The sequence below is a fragment of the Halictus rubicundus genome, chromosome 7, assembly GCF_050948215.1.
Source record: "Halictus rubicundus isolate RS-2024b chromosome 7, iyHalRubi1_principal, whole genome shotgun sequence".
Lineage (NCBI taxonomy): Eukaryota > Metazoa > Arthropoda > Insecta > Hymenoptera > Halictidae > Halictus > Halictus rubicundus.
The window spans coordinates 2,553,686-2,571,827 of NC_135155.1; the positions used below are offsets into that span (position 1 = coordinate 2,553,686).

At 35.9% G+C, this 18,142-nt stretch overlaps 2 long non-coding RNA genes across 2 annotated transcripts; one reads left to right on the top strand and one right to left on the bottom strand.

Moving 5' to 3' along the window:
- Positions 1-15,479: 15,479 nt before the first annotated feature.
- On the top strand, positions 15,480-18,088 carry LOC143355971 (uncharacterized). Its single transcript, XR_013082591.1, has 2 exons — positions 15,480-15,644; positions 17,760-18,088. It is a non-coding gene; the product is annotated as an uncharacterized LOC143355971 (long non-coding RNA).
- Positions 16,906-17,761, bottom strand: LOC143355972 (uncharacterized). The gene is made up of 2 exons (XR_013082592.1): positions 17,226-17,761; positions 16,906-17,156 (listed from the first exon to the last, which is right to left on the bottom strand). It is a non-coding gene; the product is annotated as an uncharacterized LOC143355972 (long non-coding RNA).
- Positions 18,089-18,142: the final 54 nt, after the last annotated feature.

The window sequence follows — 18,142 nt, forward strand, 5'->3', positions numbered from 1 at the left end:
AACGAACTAACAAATTTTATGGCTTTCTTCGTTCGGTAATTAATAGCTAATTTTTTGTCTATGATTCATAAAAAGTCATAAATAAAGTTTCTACTGTACACAATGATATTTTACTTTTATTTCTGTATTGCGATTGTAATCTATAACTTACAGTTTTCATTTGCGATTTCATCTGGTGGTATAACCAGAAAAGGAGTGAACGTCGAGAACGTGGAATAACATTTTGTTGCCCGAGATTTCGTGTTCAAGAAAATTTAAATTAAAGATTCATTAAGTACGCATGCTACAGCAGAACTATTTATGTGAACGAAATCTTCATGAATGCCCGGTTTTGTAAACCCTAACTGTTGACAGTGGTGTAAGCCCCATTTTCAGAAAATCGAGATTATGCATGAATTGCACGTAAAACATATTGTTAAATCTTATTATAAAATATAATAGCGATCCCAAACTAAATTTCTTTATCATCTGTGAAGTTAAAGATTCTTCACTTATCAGAATAAACAACTATTTATTTTGACAGTAGTGTCGGGCCATTTTATAAGTTGCGATTATGACATAAATTTTCACGATGATGAAGCACTTATGTATGTCTGGAATGAAACCGTTCCGTCCAGAGGATCGCAGGGAATAACATTTTGTTACCTTAACCGGATGAAGCGTCAATATTTTATTTCAACGTCAAATTTAAAAGATATTGTTTTTAAAAGATCAAAAAATGCTTAGGGAGAAAAAAATTAATTGGTTGCATCTATTCTTCCGTACAAGTTATTTTATAAAGCCTCTATGGAATCAACTGCAAAATTTAAAACTTTGGAACTGCATAATTTCAGACGAGAAAGACCAAAACATTTTAAAAACATAAAATTATCCCATCTATACAAACTTCTATATCCCTCACTTCGGTTAAATATAAAGATATGAAATGTTCTAAATATAGATATTTTAAATTGATGAATTTAAAACATGAATATTTTTTTATCTTTTATATTATGTATAAAATGATGCTTTTATATGTAATTTTGCTTCGCGTAAAATGAATAAAATATTTAAATTTTTGAAAATATAATATAATTTTTTGGGAAAACCTTGAATTCTAAGCAATTAAATATGATTTATAATCAAAAACCAAAATTAAAAATCATCAATCATCATTATTTAAAATTTGATAATTTTGATAGTAGTGTAAGTCCAAAAAAAGTCCGAAAAAAGATATTAGCCTAGTTCAGAGGTCGGCAAGACCGAGCACATTTCGGCCGATTTTCGAGGGCAATGCCCCCTTGTTCCGGCCGCGTGTCTCGCTCCCCGTGACGGTCATAGTTTTCGAGCTATCTCAGGCGCGTACCGTATGAGCTGCGCGTGGTGCATTAGGGCGACACCCGTATCAATAAGTTTCCACATTATCGAGTAGGCCTATTCCACTATGTCGCATGGTAATTTCGGAAAGTAAATTTGAAAAATAAATTCAGAAGATAAATTTGGAAAATAACTTCTAATTTCATCGCCAATATTTTATTTAGATATGGAAAAACATTTTCGCGTACGTTTAGACTTTAGACGTGCTGAATAAATCCGTAAATACAGTGAAATCTCGTTGTATGTCAGTGCCAACCTTGCGTTTCCAAGTCAGTGGAAAACCTCACATCACCGCGGTGAGTGGCCGAATCTCGTGAGCCGTCGCGGCCACAACATTGTCGGCTATATCAATGTGAGACCAGAAGACGTCTATTAATCTAATTACAAAACTTCTTTATTTTTTGTTATTTTTTTATGAAACTTTTACCAACATATTCGTGGCATTTTTCTGATTAAAATGATACCAAATATGATATATGTAATTCCGATGATATTTACGTGTGTAATGAACGATGGAAGTCTTCCCATAACAGTTATTTGTATATAACATGTATATATCTATATTGTATATAACAGAATTATATCGCGTTTGATATCATTTTAATCAGAATAATGCCACAAATATATTGGTGAAAGTCTCATAAAGAAATAACGAAAAATAAAGAAGTTTTGTAATTCTATTAGTAGTGGTCTTCTGGTCTCACACCTATATAGCCGACAATGTATGACACACTCCTCGGCGACGACGGCTCTCGAGCTTCGCTGTCCGCTTCTCCGTGCAACATTATATCGGAGACGGATATTCCTTCCGTTTGAACGTCAGTCGCGTTTGTATGTCATAGGCTTCTTATGACTTTCCATCGGAATGACCCTTAGGTTTCCAGCGTGCCCTGTGTATTTCAAATGGGACGCTCGGCGAGAACCACCGATTTCGTATGAGTGTCAGTTAAAAGAACGGCGGGACGTAATGTGGAAATCTATTGATGCGGGTGTCGCCCTAATGCACCTAGACCTCTGGTCTAGTTAAAACTCTAAAAACACACAAAGACGTGAACGAACTAAGTAAACCTTATCAGGGTTTTGTAATCGATTTTTGATATTTTGATAGAAACGCAAACACTTCATTATCTCAAAACAATGAAAAATGGACTTACACCACTATTAAAATAAACGGCTCAAATGAAAGTCTGCTACGAACGAAATTAAGGACGTAACGCATTAGGTTAACGTATGTATGATAACATCAGTTACGAAGTAGTGTTCCTAAGAAGTAGTCGCTTAATTGCAATAATTGTATCTTGAGATTATGGCTTCCAGTGGTAATTCAAATCGCAAAAGAATTATGCTTACTGTTACGCAAAAAATTAAAATTCTGGAAAGATTGAAAAGCGTCGAGACGGGAATTCGTTTATCTAAAGAGTTCAATATTGCAAAATAAACGTTGTCCAACATTTAAAAAATCTGATCTAAAATATTAAAGTACCATACTGGAGTGGAAACAAATGGAGCAAATAGAAGGAAAAAGAAAATCATATCAACTGCAGAAAACACTGTTTTAGGCGATGCATTTTACATATTGTATAATATTTTACGTTCACTAAATAATAAAAGCTTTTGAACATTATGTTTATTTAAATAGGTGAAAAATTAATTTACCAGACTTTACTAAATTACTGTTTTTACAAGTCATTCGTTTACGAGACATGATTGAATCCAATTATCTGAACGTGAACTCCAGTTATTTCAACTCAAAGTTGCAAGTACGGTATTATCTCCGTAACTGTAGCAAAGGTTTCTGTTGTAACTGTCCACATTCTATCCCCACCACTGGGGCGATCCCCCTTTGAAACAGTCAAGCGGTGAACACGCTAGATAACCGAGCCAGCAAGGGCTAATTTTTTTTCATAAAATATTTACTATCGTATTCGTCTGGTTGTTCTGGTTAAAATGACACCAAACACAATGTAGTTACAATCATAATTACTTGTGTAATAAGCGATTAATGTTTCAGGCCTGAATGAAGACGGCGAACGGAAATGAAAGATTAGCACAGAGTCAAAGCGTCGAACCTTACTCCTTCTTTCTATCTCAATCGCTATTCTGCTATACATTCGACACACTACAAAGGATGTAGCACCTCTACTAGAACTGTCACTCGACAACCCGTCCGATACTAGCGGACTCGTATTATTATACCTATGTAAAATTTTGATTTCGGCTTCATTTTTCAGTTATTAACAATTAAAAATCCGTCTGAAATGCGGCAACCCTACCAACAGAGATGTACGTTGCGTACGTCATAGAGGCGCGCGACAGTCACGTATAAAAATATGTGCATTTTACCACGTTTTAATTAACTCGCTTTCTTGTCTGTCTGTTTGTCTGTTCGGTACAACATATTGCAATTGATTTTAAACTAACTTCCCGATAAGCTAGAGATTTGAAACTTTAAGCGTAGAACTAAACATAGTTCTAAACATGGAACAGAACTGGATGACAACACACACAAGACTAAAAAGCAGAAAATAATTATTTAAATAAAACAATTGTTCTATACACCACGTTTTTAAGACGGACTAAAAAGTATAAAATAATTTTTCCTATCCCCATACAGATTCCTAACCCCATACAGATAGTCCTGAAAATTTGTGATTGTGAATTTTTAATAGCTATGGAAATACTTGTAAAATTTAAAAGGAAAAACGTGGATTAATTGATTCATGAATAGTTCATCTAAGTCACTAACAATTTTATTGCACTGCAAATGATATGAACTGTTGCGTGAGTTTTCTCAACTGCAACTACTCTCTACACTCTTTACTATTATCTTGCGCTCCACGTTTTTCGTTTTAAATCTTATAAGTATTTTCATACCTATTAAAAATTCATAATCACAAATTTTCAGGACTATCTGTATGGGGTTAGGAATCTGTATGTGGCTAGGAAAAACTATTTTATACTTTTTAGTCGGTCTTAAAAACGTGGTATATGAACAATTCTTTTTATTTAAAGAATTATCTGTAAATACTTGCACTTGTGATAATTACATTCAATATTTATGGACACAATGGATATATGCAAACCATTTTATAGTGATCACCAGTAAATTAGTTATGTGAGCCTGATTGAAAAGAGAAAACGCATTGATTCCTTCTACTCGATAATTCCATAAGGCGGATATTAGAAATGCCCTTGTGGATTTCAACAAGTATGCAGGTTCAATGTCGTCCAACGATTAATTTGTGAATCCTTAAAACATTTTTACCTCGCTGGAGCCTAAAATGAGAACCAAGGTAAACATGTACTTGTCACTTGATACGTGACTATTGCGCGCCTCTATAATGTACACTACGGACACCTCTGTTGGTCGGGTTGCCGCATTTTAGGCAGATTTTTAATTGTGAATAACTAAAAGACGAAGCCGAAATCGCAAATTTTGTATTCTTCAGTTTCGTCTTATATTGTCATGAAGAACCATCCCCTAAATTTTCTCCCTCCTGTAGTCCGTACATCCTGTATGAATAACCATTGAGGGACGACGACCGATTCTCGATATATTTCTGTAAAATCGTCGTTGTATAATGTTACAGATACTATCATTATATATATAAATTAATTGAGCTATTTCATGTTTTTCATAACTATTTTCAAATTCTAGAAGATAAGCACTAACGAATGAAAATTTATAGTACTTAATACTTTACCTACCGGAAACCTGTTAATAAGACTTTCAATGACTGTATTATATCAAAAAGAAATACAATATCAATTCACGAATAGCGAAAGATTCTAATCACATTTCGTTACAACTTCTGTAATTATAAATTAAAAAGTTTGTAATCCGTCATAATGACAGGTCCTGTAGTTTTAAATCGAGTTACTGACAAGACAAGAGAAACGTAGGAAGATTTTTACAAACCGATTGAATCACGAATAGCGAAAGATTTTAATCACATTTCGTACAAGTGGTTCTGCGAGACTATTCGAAATGGCTGCAAATACGATTAACAGAGGACCGAGAATAGAAAACGGTTAACGGGAAAGACGATATTTGTCTGATTATTCCGTCGGGATGCTAGATGAGTTCTTGTTGGTGAAAAATAAATGAGAATATTCAGCGAAAACGGGAATAGATGCATACTGAATAATTAGTTAAGTCTGCCAGCACGTGAAATCTTGATCGGGGGAGCAGATTTGAACTGATTTAAGGGGAATCCTAGTCGTAGAAAAGGCGTGTGGCGAGTTAAAAGATATAAGCAAAAAATGTTATATACGCTAATCAAGTATTAGGTGAAGGTTGGTCAAGTAGTATCACTGCCTAAACCGTGCCTTTTGTATTTAAATAGTTGTTTAGTACAAACAAAACAGTATTAGCTTCATTAAATGTTTTCGTATGTTTATTTGAAATATAACTTTTGCTGTATCTTACGTCGTACCCACATGAGATTCTCAAATTGTACTCGCAGAAGACATCGAAGAAAACATGATTCAGTGCCTAAAATGTAAAATATGGGTACATAATCTTTGGGCTGATGTTTACAAAAAAAAAAACCAAGAAATATATTTTTGATGTTTGTACTAATTGAATATGTGACGATGATATGATACAACTATTTGCATTTGAATAAATTACTTAAGAAATGTTTACTTATTTTTATGTAATTTTATTTTTAGATACGACTTAAGGTGTATATGGTACGACTTAGTACCTTAGTACCTTAGCACCTTAACTTTTTGTATATGTGCTAATAATTACTATTTCCATTAATATTTTTTGTTTGTGATCTTAGAGATGTACAGTATATACAATAAAGTTTCAATCGATACAGAAACTTTTGACATAAGTTGTATTCCTTTCAAATTATGATTATTTCACCTTATGGGGTACGACTAAACTAACCTTACTCTAATCAAAAAATTTTGCATACACTCATCAACACTATTACAATTTTGTAAAAGCTCAGAAGTATCGCAACCAATCGAATATGTTCAAGTGCTGATGGAATTTGCACTTTCTAGCAAATATTTTCAACATAAATTGCGTACCAGCGAATGATACAATCGGTAAATAGAAAAAGGATATGTAAAGATAACGGAAATGCGAAATAAATATTTGTATAATCACGATGAGTTGAAAGTTACGTGTCCGTGATGGCGGCTGCAGAGATGTACCAATAATTGATGAAAATAATTCAAAATTGCACGTAAAAACATAATAATCGCGTTCGCGTTAATGCATTTGTTTTCGCGCTAATTCCTTCAATATGATACTTAATAAATTATTGAAGGTAATTTTCATTAAATGTTTTTCGCCCAACCTGCACAAGCTGGGATGAGGATTACAATGGATTCTCGTAATAAGCTACACAAATGCGAGCACAGCTACGTGTAAAATCCTTTTCAGGCGATACACAAGATCGAAGTTAAAAATAAAATTCCGATCGTTCGTATATAACAAGAATATTGTTATATGAATAATACTGTTCCTCCGGTTCATTCGTTTCAACTTCATTTGAATAACTACTCTCTGCTTCCAGTCACAAATTAGTTAAAACACTGAACAAATATAATCTTTAAAAGCATTAAAAAAAAAGTGTACGTTAATGTTTTGTCAAGAAGGTATCTCCAAAAATCGAAGTGTGTAAATATTGTTCTCATTCGCTGTAGAGTAACGGACCCAATTACAGTGGAGGTACCAATTACTGTGCGTATATTAAGTATACTTATTTTTAAACCATAATAAATATTTAAAAAGAAATATTAAATTTTTCTCATTACAATCATTTAATACAGTGTTCACTCTATATGTACAGATATGTGCGAAACGCCTAGCCGATAAGAGTCCCAAAACTATCCCCACTGCTGCAGGGTGAAGGGTCAAGAAGCTCGAGAGACCTCGGTCGCCTCTAGAGCTTCGCTGTCCTTTTTTATGTTCGGCGTGGATCAAAGAATAGTATCTTCTGGCCGATATATGTCCCTGGTTAGACCCGTGTTTTGGACAAAAATCGAGTAAACACTTTATATACATGTGTTATATAACTCTTTTTTTAATATTCATTATGCTTTAAAAATAATTATAATTAATATAGGCACAGTAATTGGTGCCCCCACAGTAATTGGGATCCCCCAACCCTATGTTGGAACGCGAGAACTCTTGAAACGCGAGTTGATCGTAAGGTTGAATAACATCAAATGATTATATTTGTGTAAGAATCAAGTCTTATCCTGATGTGATTTCATTATTAAAATTAGGTTTAAATTAGGTTTTACGTTTTTGAAAGAAATCGAAGCTTTGCATACCGAAATTACGGTAAAATGAACATAATAATTCGTTTGAGCAAACAATAGAGCATTCAACAAGAATGTCTCTGGTATTTTAAAATACCGTGTATTTTAAGTGTACCTTTAAAATATAATTCAGAGTTTTATTTTATGAAAACATAAACTGTTTAAGACAATAAAAAAAAACTTTGTATCATTATATCTTGCGATGGATAAATATATGTATGTTCATCTGTATGGGTGTGGACCATTATACTAACGCCTACGAGTACCAACAATGTTAATATAATTACCTTTTTTACCGTTTTAGTACTGTATTTACGCCGCACTTCGCCATTTACGTGAATTGTATTAATTTATTCATGTATCTGTTACGTCAATTATATGCTGTATACATTGTGCTCATTCACTACTGCATAATAAAAACGTAAATCACAAGAATAATACTTGTTGCTAATGCAGAAAAGATAGCATTTGTTACTCATAATAAATTCGTATTATTCTATAATATTAATTATTATTATTTTCAATGAAAAATGAAAAATATCTGAACAATAATAGTCAATTTATATTAAATCAACGTGATTACATTCAAGTAAATCATAAAATATAAAATGTTAATTCGTCTGTAATACGTATATGTAACACAGAATTTTCTATTTAATATCAAAATGTTCGAACAAAACACGTTTGTTACAGTGTATGACGAGCTAATTAAAGCAGTCGTGCAGACACTTGAAACTTCAAAAAATTATCATGACCTAGTTGCTATTAGAGCAATAATTCACGGTCCGTATCAAGGATAATAAACTATTTTTAATGTTTGCAAAAGTATATACAATAAATCTGTTTTGATGTGTTGGTCCACATTTCAAATTCTACGTATCCCAGTAGTTTATGAGTTTTTTAGATTATAAACAATATCTTGTCGTCTGAAGTTAGTTGAATATGGACGGACTACTACAAACGAAAGTTTTTTCTACAAAGAATTGAGTCTGATTTGTGCCTCTATAATATTTCAAGAAAAACTAGATATTAATTGCATGCGATTAGTGTGATGAAACATTATTGAACGCAAACTTCACAAAATGCAAGCAGAATAAAAAATTAGTGTGTTTTTATAGCGTCTAAAAAAAAGTACTCATCCAACGTTGCCTTTTAATTATCAAGAAAACAGTTAATTAAAGCATATTTACATCGAACTACTTTTTAATAACACAATTTTGCATGATGTAATTTCATGTAAGTAACGTTAAACCTGTCACGATGAAAAAATCCTATATTTTCAAGTAAAACCAATAAATAATGATATGCGGACGTGTGTATAAATACTTATTCCTGAGAAATGAATTTCATACACGAAAATCTCACTTTTAATTTTAATCTATTTTTTCCTGAAGTTTTGATTAATTACAGGATCTCAATTTTTCTGACGGGGACGTCTTCCATTATACTGGTTTATCGAAGTTCTGCCACATGCGAGACATTTGTATAATTAAAACAAGGGAATTTTTATTATGCCCAATGAATCGATCGCTCTTTGCGATAAACAGATTTAATCATTTTTAATTGGCCATCATTTGTATTACTCGAAATATATTTGTAAGTTTTACGATAACTTGACTTTATCATGCAGATAATTTTTAATCTTTGCAATAATATATAAAATATTATACTTGTCCTAAATTACATTATATTTACTGTTTATAATATAATTGGCAACGTTTTATTACATCTGTATGCTTAGTTTATTTATGTTTATTACATTTTAAATATTTCATACTCGTGGTTAGATTAGATTATTCACGAGTCTCCCAAGCACATTTCAGTTAATTTTAGATAATTTGGATCACTAGAGAAGTAAGAAGAAACAAGATAAATATGCCCTGTATACACTTAAGATTGTAATGAGTGAAAACCTAAACACAATAAACATAATAATAATAATGATAAAAAAATAAAAAGATTAAACTTATCCTATAATTCATCAATTTAGATTTGTAGACATATCGTAAAGTGTGTAAAACTAATATAAACAAGTAAGAAATACTAATATAAAAAGTACAAAAAACATGTTTTCAGATGTACTAACATTTTTTAATTGGTTTTGATTATTTACTTTCGAATAAAATTTTATAATTTTATAACTCCATTATAACATTGTAACTATTTATACCTAACGCGTTAAAAGACGCACCAAATCGTGTTGTTTCAGTGGGTTAAAAACAGTGGAAACTACATTAAGCATTAAACTAACGAACGCGTATTGTAAATAAAGACATGAAAATTCACGTGGCGGTAATATTGTACTTCATAATTCAAAATTACGCAGCGGTGTGTACGGAACGGGAACGAGAGGCTTAACCATTTTGTCTTTTCGTATAAAAATGAAGCCAAATGGATTTTTCACAATGGTCGGCCGCTTTAATTGCGACGCATTTTGTAATGTTTAATAAGTGAGCCCGCAATGGACAAGCACTGTACTCATTATTTGGGAAACTTCGTCGGCGCTCATTACTCGCGAAACTGTCTGGGAAAACGGTAATCATTTTAATGACCGTTTCCGTTTAAAAAAAAAATCCTCGAAACGAATCCGGAGGACTTTTGATTACGGAAGTTCATCGCGTGCTCCTGTTTCCGCGATGCTGTTGTATTCCCGATAAAAATAACACGACAAATGCCTCGACTAATAAACCCGTCTATCTCGAACGCTGTGCGAGCTAAGAATTTCGTGTGTGAAATTTAGACGGATGCAACGCCACTGACAGTTCATCGATATCTACGTGAAACTGTAATAAAAGAAGAGGAACGGTAATGAATCAAAAAACTCGGACGAGTACCGCAATGATGGATAAGGAAGCAGTCTGTTAGCGAAGTTAAAGGTGGAATAACCACGGAAAGTCTTATTAACGGCCCTCCGGTAAGTAACTATTTCTGTCCGTAGCGCGGACACGTATGACGTTTGGAAAATTCAAAAGTAGCAGAGAAAATTACCGGCCATTTTCTATTTCTCGAGCTTCTCAAATCTACACAACAGTTTTGAAAAATCGACGTTTTCGGTTTGCCGATTAATGATGCACGATAAGAATAAGCAGGACAAGGGACCCAATTACTGTGGGGTACCAATTACTATACCTATATTAATTATACTTATTTTCAAAGCATAATGAATATTAAAACAGAGAGGAAAAAGAGATATTTAACACATGTATATATTAACAGATTTTAATGAAAAAAATTTAATATCTCTTTTTTAATATTCATTATGCTTTAAAAAGAAGTATAATTAATATAGGCACAGTAACTGGTACCTCCACAGTAATCGGGTCCGTTACCCTACATGGTCAATACCCTACGTACAATACATTCTATGTATGTCCCAAATGCCTAGTCGATGAAATTCCTAGAACTATCCCGACCTTCACTGTCCTTTTCTACGTTCGGCGTGGATTAACGAATAGTATCTCCTGGCCGATATATGCCCCTGGCTAGACCCGTATTTGGGACATAATATCGAGTAAACACTGTAATCATCGTTTAAAAATGTGGATTGGTAAAGATTATACGAATGTAATATTGATGGATACAGAAATCTATAGCCTTAAAATTTTATATTCTTTAATATTTGGCCAAAACGATTAATTTTGTAATAGCACAGCAAAAATTGTTTTACGTATCTGTTTATATGAATGACATGATAGAAAATGAAATTATATAGATGACAAATTCACGACTCGTCCAAGGTATTTCATTTTTAACAATTAGACTGCTAATTTTTATGCAATATAAAAATGGTCTGCATTCATCACAAGATACAGGAGTGGCAAGATACAACCTATAGGTTGTTTGCAAAATCATTTTAATAAGTCCGAAACAATGCACCATTATTTTGAAATGCTTTGAATATTGTTCCTATTTTGAATTTGATTGATTCCTGTCATAAGTGCATAAAATCCGTAGTCTAGTAATGATTATTCTATGTGTTCTTTTACCAATGCCAGGAAAATAATTTATTAAATTTTTTGGCATTACAGTTTGTATGCATAATTGGATTTTTCTTTTACTTTTTCCTGATTATTCTATCTTTTATTACAGATCTTTGTAACCCCGACAAAATGAATTCTTGAACTTCAACTGTAAATATAATTACTTCCTTTGGAAGGCGTTCTACAATTAACATGATGGTAATACCTCTTATCATTTAGTACAATTCAACATGGTTAGGAAAATTGCATCACATAACCCTCTCTAAAATTATATGATCGAAATTTAGAATACTAAATTTCAAAATAATGCAATGACATAAATTCTCTATAGTGTTGGGCAGCAATTGCAGAAATGCAATAATCCCGCAATATTAATATTAATTGTGGCCTAAGATTAAAAGTTGTTTAAAATTTTCGGATGATACAATAAATATAATACCACCCCAATATTCGAATTATAATGAACCAAGTACAATAAACAATTTGAATAAGAGAATAATGTAAGCAATAAAAAAATAATCTAAATCAGTGTTCTCTATAACACTTGTCAATTATTCTTAATAACAGGTTTGTTATTTTTAGACTGCGGATCTCATGCATATATGATAAAAATAAACAGCTACGACTTGATCCCATGGAAATAAAAGAATTAAAGGCTGTCAATAGATAACTTTCAATCAACTAAAATGATTAAAGAAAGAAAGAATGCTTAAATAACACCTGGTGCTTACAACAAACAAAATGTTTATTTTGCATAGAGATTCGCAGTCTAGTTATTTTTATATAAATCACAAGCAGAATGTAAGTATCTGTCTCTTGATGGAAGAGAAGGCAAATTTTGACTGTCATTTTCGTTGTATACTCTCAAACTTGAATATGTGACAGAATTACGAATGGAAAATGAGTAGAAAAAATGGTACAACGTAAAATAGATTATACATATCATAAGAAAAAGTATTAAGTTGACTTTGTAATGAAGTGGAATGAAAATTTTTCGTTTCGCAAATTCGTATCCGCCAGTCTAACCCGGTTTATTTGACCGGTAAAGAAAACAGAGACGCACAACACGTTCGATCACACCAGAAAACAGAGCGTACGGATAACAGAACATTCAGCTACCAGAGGAGTTACCGTGTCCTCCAGCAGCGTATGCTCCATCGACAACCATATAAGCATGCAAATACACTCGAACAGCTTAGCCACGGGGAAGCAAAAGATGATGCGACGATACAAAATGATCGCAACGATCATTGAAACAGAGCGATGCATCGCAAGTGACCGAGTGTGTCGGGCATAGTGAAGCAAGCAAAGAGGAAGCTTGGCCAAACGGCAGGGAACGAAATGAGAAAACTGAAAAAAGTAGGAGAAAACGACTGGTATAAAAAAAACTGGTATGGTGGCTCCCAGGTGAAGTCAGGGGAATACTGATAAAAGTAGAGATCGCAACGGTGTAGCCTTAAGACTTATTCCGATACGATCATTAACCCTAGACAACTAAGCTAACTATGCGTGAAAATAATGACGTTGGAAATGGAAAAGATACTTTTTATCTTCTGAAAGAGCAGAAGAAGTGAAATGTAAAAATGATATTTGGTATTGGAACGTATTAATTGAAGCATTTGGAGGATCATTTTATGTCACAAGATCTCAATGTTCCGACCGTAATTTGGACGAGGGCAAAGTTATCTAGGGTTGAAGCGCAGCGGTGCATTGCAACAGACAAGAGAACTGAAAAAGTAGGGGAAAAAAAAGAAACTGGATAGAGAATAAGGAGACAGTCGGCGACAGTGGGATTCCCGGGTGAAGTCAGCGATGGAGTAATAAAAGATTCCTCTTACGGATGCCCGTCCGGTGGCCTACCGCAATTCAGGCCGATCGTCATTACGGGTAAATCATCCCCCGGTTACACGATGGCCCGAGCAAGAAGCTGGCCGATCCCTCCACGGTTACCGGTCGACCGGAAATTACGCAGTGGTACCGCGGCTACGAGAGAGCGACGTAGACGATGTTCGTGGTCGTGGTCGTGGTCGTGGTTTTGGTCGTGATCGTGGATCGTGATCGTGGCCGTGCACACGCGGCCCCGCGAACCGCGAGCCGCGCGAGTCCAGAGAAATACGTCCGGATACGTGCTGCCGCAGAACGAACTCGCGAGATTCCTGACCATTGGACCGACCCTCGTACATGCATACTTTAGCATAACGTTCTCTATACAATATCCAGAAAGAGGGACGAACGCGGGGTGGTTTGGATGGGTGGTGGAACATGGGAGGGAAAGAGAGGCGGGCGGCGGCGACGAAGGGAGAGCACCGACCAGAGACAGACAGAGATGTACAGCGGTACCCTGCCCCTCTTTCCTCGTCCGGAGTCCTACCTCGCTGACCCCTTCCCATTGCCCTCGCGAATCGATTTGTTATTGTTTTTGTGTCTGCGGTCGTCGCGGCGAGCGGAGCAAGCGGGGCGGGTGTATCGGCGGGTAGTGGGTGGCACAGCCTGGGGACCCAGGGGCTGCCGATTGGCAGCGGGGGTGGGCTGGTACACGATGAGGAGCTGGAAGGGTGGCGGGTAGGTACACCCGTACCGGTCGTGCTCGCAGCTTCAAAGCCCTCGGTTTTCGGGGCCGACAGAGAGGCGACCGGGAAGGGTGAAACGGGGGAACTCCGCTACCACCCTGGACAAAAAGGGGAAAGGGAATGGTTGTAAGTGTGCACTTTGCTAGCTCGAAAGAGATGGACGAATGGTCCCGCGCGCGTTCCTGGCCAGTGGTGTAGCCATGTTCGGGCGTCAAAATTTTCGGAGGATCTTTCGAAAGCTACGAAAGCAGATAAACATCCGTCCTGTAAAAGGCTGATAAAGATTCGCATCGATTTATGAAGGTATCGAGGGGTTCATCGCTTACGAGTACATCGAGAGTGTCTGTAATAGTACGCTATCCTCGACGTTTTGTCCCTCGATGAACACAGTATGTTAGAGCGTGTGGGGAGAAATCCTGGCTACGCCACTGGCTCCATTACTAAAAAGAGCGAGAGAAAATGGCTGGTAGGCAAGGATGGAAGCTGGCACACTGATGAGAGAGCAAGGAGGGATGGGGGGTGGCGGCCAGGGGTGAAAGAGGTGGATAGTGGATGGAAGAAACGACAGGGTGAGAGGGAAGAACCGCGAGGGTTAAACGGAGAGGGGGTTTTGCTGCTGGTACTTGTGGAAGGAGGGCTGGTGGGGGAGAGAAAGAAGGGGAGGGAAATAGATCGGATTGCGTGGTCGGCACGAGGGTTGGTTGGTATGAGTGCAACGAGATAAAAGAGGGAGCAAAAGTGAGATGGCAAGAGACAAGGAGATGCTGATGAAAGGAATTCGTAAGACAGAGGAAGAGAGAACAAGGGACGAGCGTGAAACGTCCTGAGAGCAAAAACGCGAGAGAGAGAGAGAGAGAGAGAGAGAGAGAGAGAGAGAGAGAGAGAGAGAGAGAGAGAGAGAGAGAGAGAGAGAGAGAGAGAGTATGATAGAGAGAGAGGATGATAGAGGTAAGACGAGGAATGCGGTTTGACAAGTGACAACCGATCGGACCACTGATGTCACAGATCACTCGGTTGGCCGTTCTCTCACACGCACAAACCACGATTAAATCGCACACACACGCGCGTAGATACACGCAGGAGACAGAGGAAACGAGCGCGCGCGCGTGTCGTGTATCACGCCGTTGCTCGCGTCCCGTGCACACAGTACGTCGTACATAAGCTTTCCACGCCGTCGAGAGAAAAAAAAACAAAACAAAAGTATCACACCGAAAGAACCAGAGGATGATATAGAATCCGTGGGAAAAGAGTGAAAGAGAAAGAAAAAGAAAAAAGCAGGTGAATAGAGAAAGAGAAACAGAGAGAGAGAGAGAGACAGTAGGAGAAAGACGTAGCATGGTGCACAGCGAAAATGAGAGAAATTATGCACGATGACAGGGATAAAGACGCAGAGAGAAACGAGGGTAGAGAAAAGAAACGTGAAACGAGCAGACAAAATTTTTCGGCAAAAGTAAGTAGTAACGTATTTACGATGCTAACCGGCCGATAGCCCCGCGCGACGCCTCTATCTGGTTACCATTACACTCGGATGTATGAAATGCGCCAGCAGCATACACCATCCCCCCACAATAGCCCTATTTATGATTGGGCAAAATTGCTTTCCATGCGCAGAATAAAATCGCGCGCGGCCGAGGAAAAATCCGCGGGGGTTGGATGCACGCGGTGCTGCGACCTGCGCCGACCAGCTCCGGACACGTTTCTTTCGACTGATCCTTATTAAGGACATGCCGCGCGCACTATACAATTATTTGAATCAATCGGTGAATCGAGGCTACTCCTCGACTGTCGGATTTTCTTTGCGGCACACGCCGGCAAAATTTGGGGAAAAATTAAATATGGCGAGGGGTCGCGGTCATGCGTACACGACTCCGGCGACTCCATTTTCCCGTTCGCCAATCAGTGGATGAGAGCTGATTTCAAAGAAATCCGGTCCGCAGCGCCATCTCCGTTCGAGGATCTGATTCGCGTATCGTGCGAAATTTCTATGTAATCCTAACCCTTTCATGTCGACGATGGATTGTTTGCTTTTGTACGATCGACGTTATATAATGTTACAGATATTACAACAATCTATTGATGATTTTAATATTTTCCTTAGCTATCTTCAAATTCTAATGAAAAAATAGAAAGAATTATCACGTATGCCTAATCGAATTGAACAGTTTATGTTGAAATGTTGAAACTCTTATTCAATATACACTGGCCCACGAAAATAATCAAACGTCCTTGAAAACAGTAAAAATCGGACCAAACGACCTGACTTTTTTTTAGCAATTAGAAGAATTGATTTACTAAATGACGTGCAAACAAATTTTGAACAAATTGCAATTGCTAGGAATTATAAGAGCAAATAAAAAAAGCACTTCCCAAAACTTTTTTATTTGAGCCTGTAATGAAAATTTCATCGAAATCAGTCGACGCAGATAAAAACGGCACGCATCGAAAGATGTTAGAATCTGTGGATTTTAAGCAGAAACTGACCAAAGGTCGTGAAAAACTACGATTTTCGCCACTTGTAACTACTTGTAGCTCGTGTGAATATTAATCGATTTCGATGAAATTTTCAGCATGTATACAACTAGCATAGATCTACAAAACGCATATTTTAAATTTTCATTACAGGCTCAAATAAAAAAGTTGTAAAAATTGCCATTTTTATTTTCATGTAATTCTTACCAATTGCAATGTTTTCAAAATCTTTTTTGCACATCATTTGAAAAATCAATTCTTCTAATTGGTCAAAAAAATCAGGTCGTTCGAGCCAATTTAAAATAAGTTATACTACTTTAAAAGGTATTTGAATATTTTCGTGGGCCAATGTATAAATTATTGCACTTAAAAATTTTCAAACTGAATCTGATTTTTGTATCATGTTTAGTTCCTTCGTTTATGACTTTACATTAAGGATGAGGCTGCTGTTTTTAGTGCAAGAGCCTGTAACTTGTTAGTATCTCTCCCTAACCTAGAAACAAGGTAAATCATTGAGTGTAACATAATTTAGTTTCTTAAAAGACAGAATGTAATACCACACCTTTCATAATAGTCTTTAATAGTGTTGTATGTATTTGGTTATTATACCCATCTACTTCCATAGGTAATACCAAAATTAATCCCCTCTCCCCTTCCCAGGGCTTGCTCCAGCAAGCCCCCTGGAAATTCTGGGGATAATGTTGTATGTATTTAAAAAAATCTTTAATGCCATCACTGACACATCAGTAAGACTCATCAGATCCAATTAAATCCATAATAGACTTCAAAGTATCGCAACAAAATTTAAGTGCTTGAATTGTTTCTTCCCTTTCAATGGGTGTTTTAGGAAAAATTATATTATCACAGCATAGTACATCATAGTCCTGTAAAACAATATGTAACTGAGATAAAACATCTTCCATTAATGTAATATCTTGAGATTCTGTAATTCAAATCACAACAAATCCATTTCTCTAACACAGTTCTAAAATAGGTCATTTGCACAAATATTTATCGATTGTTACTTACTAATACAGATTTTTATATCTTCTTCAGATCTTTATATCTTAATGCAAATAATTTCTCTTTGTTACAGTCAAGTTCGTCAGCCATTGGTGGTAATTGCGATACGATCAATTTCTCCATCTCCTGTGTCTTCTGTCTCAATATAATTTACACCATCAGACTCTATAAGTATTTGTCGTACAAAAGTTCCATCTCTGTATGCTCCTCACGAAAGCATTTATCCAACTGAGGTTGGAATACTGACAATCGATCTGCTCCACGAGTCCTGTGACGTGTAGATTAACGTAGTAGTAGTAGTTTAAATATTTTACATGTTTTATAGATACATATGAATAAATAATTTAAATAAAATTTGTTACTATGTGATAAGACAAAATCTGAAAGAAAAAATCTGAAGAAATCGAAAAAAAGAAAAAAGAAAAAGAAAAAGAAATCTGAAATCGTTAATCGATG